The following is a 6,000-nucleotide window of genomic DNA, read 5'->3' on the forward strand; positions in this document are numbered from 1 at the left end:
TTCACAGCAGAACAAGCTTCTCTCTTCTGACTAACTGTTGTGACAGTCAGTATCTCCTCTGCTTTTCTCAGGAGACCCCCCCCTTCCCCCTCACATATGTTTCATTGCAGAATGTGACAGAGAAAAGCAAACCCCGCATACCTGCCAAAATCACTTTAATTCTCATAAAACCACCATTTCTGTTGGACTGCACGCTCGGCCTTTACCTGCCAGGCCTGTGCATGACTTCCCACTTAGGGATGAATAGTCACCTATCTATCTATTAACCATGTAAGCTGATTATAACACCAAATATTACATGTTGTCCTGTTTGTTCTGATCCAGTGTTATCTGAGTATCCCCAGTAATACAAACTCAGTGAGCTGTGAAATGTGAAGGTGGACTAAGATGGATAATTACACTGCTTATTTAGGTCAGTTTAACTAAAAACATGTGATGTCTGTGACTGGAGCTGCCCTGTTTATCCTCAGCTTTCATAATTAAATTTAATACATTTGTCTGAGCTTGATATGTGTGAAATGACTGAGAAGTCACAATGCCACAGGGGCACTCTTCCCTGGATTACCACCTACCTTGGCATAACATTTGCATAGCACTGATCTGAACATTTCAGTATTGGGTTCTGCTAATTCGGCCATCTTTCTTCCTGACACAGTGAGAACTCGGCCTGTTTTGAGCAAAGGAGGGTGTCACCAGCTGCAGTATCTTGTCTCCTGCTTTGATCATGCGCCAGTTCCACAGACATATGCTGCTCCATCCTGCAAGGAGGAGCTCTTCTGGAATGAGGGAACAACTCTTCAATGGCTTTTCATTCATTAGGTGCATTGCCACAGCTGGTGACTGGTCCATTTGCTCTCCAAATTGCAAAACCGACATGAGATGTACCACTTAACTTTTACACTCAAATTAGAATAAAGTTATTTGTGAAATGCCATTTTTGAAATGGTATGTCAGGGCCAGAAGTGGCTGCTGTATTTGTCCAGCACTTCAAAGCACTGTTTCACAGATCTTTGGTTTTCCAAGTGGAAATAGGTAACAATCTGCTGGCACTCAAAAATGTATCAGTCATGCTGAAATATTTACATAATAGACACTTCATTGACTAATATTTTATACTTCATTATACATTATTTTTTTAAAACTGAAAGACTGTAGGTTCAAATCATAACTTCACCTACTCCAATGGAAGTCATGTTTTTGGTGTTATTAACATGTTCTTGAGGCATTTTTTCTGATGAGTGTATGTACATATATATATATATAAAGAGCCTAAAATTGTGTTTCTGAGTATTTCTGTAAACTAGTGGGTAATAATGTAAGCAGATGGATACTGTAAAAAGGGGGGCAGGTTTATGCCTGGTTCACACCGTACACGGAAACACTTAAGGGGCGTGTGGGCATTGTGTGTGCGGTATTCTCCAGTTAAGATCACACATGTATTTTTCCGCGTCCAGTGTGAACCAGTGGAAATGCTCTGAAGCTCTGCGGAACGAGGGCTGCTTCCATTTGGCGTCCTTGTTGACCTGTGTTAGTTTACACCTCCGTGGATGGCTTGTATTGTGCAGCGATCTTTTTGGCTTCTGGTCTATTTTTTGTGCAAGCCGCGAGGGATCCGCGACGATTTTGGCAGGAAGTTACGCCAAGACATACAAAAAAATCTGGTCAATTTTCAAAATATAACCAATTTTTCACAATAAATTGACAAATGTTATCATACTTTTGGGTCTAAACAGACCGTAGAGATTAAAAAACCGCACAAAAAACAGATATAATAACACAACAGTATATACACACATATAGATCAATGTAATGTAGTGGACCGGCTACAGCACAGAGAGGTCTAGAAACACAAAGGCAGAGAGCAGCTGGCGACAAGTCAAGATTGACGATGTCAAATTTTTAATAAGGTTATTTACTTACCCATGAGGGCAGAAAAAAAAATCTCTAAATAACCATAGCTGACTGAGCAGAAGCGCTAGTCGATCATCATGGAAAAATACGTGCCTGTGTGAACTGGAGGTAAAGCGGACAGCGCGCAGACTCAGCCCGCCCACCCCTTCGTAGCGCTTCCACGTGCGAGATGAACCAGGAGTTACTCCACATCAACAGCACATCTCAGAGGTGAGTTTCTAAAGAACTCTTGCTGCTCTGCAGAAACTATGTCCTGGAAAAGAACAGTTTTTAAAATTTTTTTATTATTATTATTATTTATCTAAAAACAGTTTTATCAAAATTAAAATACCATTAGGGATGCTTTTAAAATAGTTCAAAGGGGGATTAAAAAAGAAACATTTGCGTACTTTATGCAAACATACATATTCTTTCATAAAAAGGAGCATTTAGAATATCTTTAGACGTAAAAAGCGGATTTTTCTTGAAAATTAATTGAGATTTTATTACCATGCAAAAATTAAGTGTCGCTCTTTTCCATCTGGTATTTTATCGCTATATATATGAACACCGCAAGTACCTAATAAAGCTTGTATTTATATACAAAGCTTTAATAATAAATAGAAGTACATTTTTAAAGCCTTTTTTAAAGCCTTTTTAGTCGCTTTTATAGTTTTTAAGAAATAGGTATCAAAGTCTATATGAAGGCGCTCAGCTACATCTCTGAATTGGGCTAAATAGTGATGACTAATACCGAAAATGTAAGGTAATTTGTCCCTATATATATATATACATATATATATATATGCTAATTATTTCTTTCAATGTTACACATATTAAGAGCTTCTGCCCACAAAGAGAAAACTCGTCCCGTTAATATGACTAAATGAAGTAACCCTGGGTTTACTGCAAGTTGCAAGAAGCTTTTACTTCCTTGTTTCTAATTTCCATTCTTTTTACCTGTTAATATGTAATATAATTTTTCAAAATGAAAATGATAAAGGTAGCATATAAAAAAAATGGAAATTAAGCTAATAAAAGAATATGTCCTGAGTGAGGATTATGCACTCTAGTTTGGATTTTTTGTGTTATTTCCTTGTTTTTGTTCATGTTTTCCCAGTCAGTCACACCAGGTTTAGGTTGCCAATTATCTGATTTGTGTTAATGGTCCTCAATGCATACAAGTGTCTGGTTTTTTAGTGTTTCAATCTCAGGTCATCTGCTGTGTCATCTTTTTTGTTTCTCCCTTTATTGATTTTGTCATGTTTAAGTTTGTTCAATGAGCCTTTGAGTTCCTGCCACAATATGCCCAGCCTCCTACATTTTGGATCCTGCACCTCTAGGTCCTGACACCTGACTTGTCTTTTTTTTTTTTTGCTCCTTCACATTTGCTTAAAGCTGTTCTGACTTAACCTAAAGTTTTATTTACAGCATAAGACTGCTGGATCAGTTGCAATATTAATAATAAAGGTTCAAACCTTGGGGTATTTCTTTGATTCTGCAAGGCCAGTTGTTGTCTGAGGTCGTTTTCACATTGTACAGTGGACATGAAGATCTCATGCTTGGTAATGGGGGACAGGTGGTGCTCAGAGGGGGTTAATCGTCAGGTTCTCACCCTACAGGAGTCTGGCAAAATCATGGAGAAGCAGATGCCGTTGTGCCTCATTCAGGGGACAGCCCTTTACCAGCATTGCCAACTCTAAGGACACGCAATTACTGGTCAACCTTGAGGAAAAGAGGACCTGACGCCTGCAGCAATTTAATGCAAAACTGAGCATCTGGATTGTCTTTGGGTTAAAATTAGACAAAGGAACAAGTAAGGTCATTTCAAAACAGGAATCACAGATTCTGCCTCAACTGTCCAGTGGAGAATTGTTTACAGTAAAAGTAGGAGACATGGCAACAGAGCAAAACAGGCATGACAGAAGCAAAACTGTACTCCTGAGCCGAGGAAAACAAGTTTCTTATTTTGACTGAGTTCAGCTTTAGCATATAAACAAGAGGCAGGAGTCGATGGCTGCGGGAACACAAGGCTCAGCTGTCAATATGTTTGCTGGTCCTCATCCAAGGATCAGAGAGGTTCTGTCAGGACTTTGATTCCCTCACACAGGGGAGTGAATAACAGCACAGAAGCAACCCTACAACCAGTCAATCATTGGACAGTCCATCTTTATCACTGTAATGGCCAGACTGAGGAAACATTAGAGTTTTTTGCTCATTGCTTGAAATTGATTTTGATTTCTGACTAAATAAACTCAATTTTGCAAAAATTCTACAATCAGTTATGTGTATATGTGTTTAAGATTAATTTACATTTTTAAGATCTTTTATGCAAATACATACATACATTTCCTGATTTTTATTCTGAACTTAATATTATTGTAAGCCACTGCAGACACATGCCCACACTCGGGAACCATTTGGTGGTTTAACCCCACAATCCAACCCCTTATTGCTGAGTGTCCAGCAGGGAGGCACTGGGTCTCATTTTTAGAGTCTTGGTTTGACTCGGCTGGGATTTGAACTCACAGTCTTCACGGACACTCTACCACAAGGCCACTGAGCTGGTAATACAGTAATGTAGCCAGTGTCATGACATGGTTTCTCCCACTAGGAGTTGGGAAAAATTACATTAAATATAATAAAATACAATGTATTTACTTTGAATGGAGTCCAGTTTAATAATAACTATACATTCCCAAACGAGCCATGCTGTCTGCTTGTATTTCTGAGGACCACAATTATCTTTTCACATAGAGCATCATTAAATTTAGCCCTGCTGTTTGCTGTCACTGTAGCAATTGGGCGTTCAATTAAGGCTTGTTTTGTAAAAGGGGTTTACATCTACATACTGTGCTATAGAAATATTCAGCCCCTTGGCAATGTTTATTATATTGCTATCACAGCATGGAGTTTAATTGGACTTTTGGTTTGTTTATAACATCCCTTACTTCCTATTTACTCCAACGGCAACTGGAAGAACAAATGTTGCAAAAATGTGACCAAAAAAAAGAATACTGCCTGAGCACAACTCTCATAATTCATTGGGTTCTTGTCTAGGAAACCTTTTGAATATTGTATTTGTTAAATACATTTCTAAACAAATCTAGTCACTTCTACTGCTGTGTCTTTCGGCTTGACAAGACACAAGTTGAGTTGTTTAATCGTGACACACCAAAATCTCCCCATTTGATGAATCCAGGCATAGTTACTTGTATACTAGAATCTAGCTGTAAAGCAAAGAAGGAGAGAAGTCATTATGTGGGGCATTTCCTGCTTTGACCATTAACCTTAATGTTGAGTTAACAATTCCTGGGTCAAAAATGCACAACAACCATTGACTGTATACTCACTGGAGATATAAACCACTCCCCTCTCGTGTTCCAAATAGGTCAAAATTCCATAGACTTTTACAGAGAAATAAACAGTTATTTCTCAGTCGTTTTACTTGTCAGAATAATCTTAATTGCTCTGATACCTTCTTTTTAACATCTCATGTTTTTTCTTTGTTGTAAGTTATTCAAGTTATAAACTGACCAATAAGAGGCCTCAGTAAAAGCATGTGGTGCTCGTTGGCCCGAATGTTTGATTGATAGCTCCTCTGGAGCCCGCCTTCAGTGGAAGGGATGTAAACTTCGAAGCTCAGTCACGATTGGCAACAGCAGTCCCTTTAAAAACGTGACTCAGACCGACTCGGACCAATCAGTGTTGTCGGGTTTCAAAATGGCGGCAGCTGCATCAAGCCGGAAGGCGTTTTATATCCCACTCTGTCATTTTTAGCCAAAAACCTGCGTTGTTTTCTAAGACAACTAGCTTGCAGCCCTTTACACCCCAACCTAACATTACCAGTGCAACAAAATGGAGAGCGATATCAGAACTATCCAGCCGTACAGTTTTTAACCATATGCCAGCTTGGACCAGGAAGACAAACATGGATCTATTTGTCTACAAATGGATGCATTGGAAATGAGCAAGGAGCTTATGACTTGGCATTGTAGCTTCTACAAGCTTCTTCTCCACAATTTGAATAAATAAATACTCGGAAATGCTATTTTGGTCTTAATTTTATGTATATAAGCCCTCCATCATGAGAAAAATGCCACAAGAACA

The 6,000-nt window shown here is 38.8% G+C and overlaps 1 protein-coding gene and 1 long non-coding RNA gene across 2 annotated transcripts in view; one reads left to right on the forward strand and one right to left on the reverse strand.

Moving 5' to 3' along the window:
- rimbp2 (RIMS binding protein 2) overlaps positions 1–6,000 on the reverse strand; it is a 94,434-nt gene that overhangs the window by 60,813 nt on the left and 27,621 nt on the right. The window lies entirely within an intron of this gene.
- LOC118599154 lies at positions 1,860–4,165 on the forward strand. Its single transcript, XR_004948453.1, has 2 exons — positions 1,860–2,121; positions 3,513–4,165. It is a non-coding gene; the product is annotated as an uncharacterized LOC118599154 (long non-coding RNA).

Source organism: Oryzias melastigma, linkage group LG9 (genome assembly GCF_002922805.2).
Source record: "Oryzias melastigma strain HK-1 linkage group LG9, ASM292280v2, whole genome shotgun sequence".
Lineage (NCBI taxonomy): Eukaryota > Metazoa > Chordata > Actinopteri > Beloniformes > Adrianichthyidae > Oryzias > Oryzias melastigma.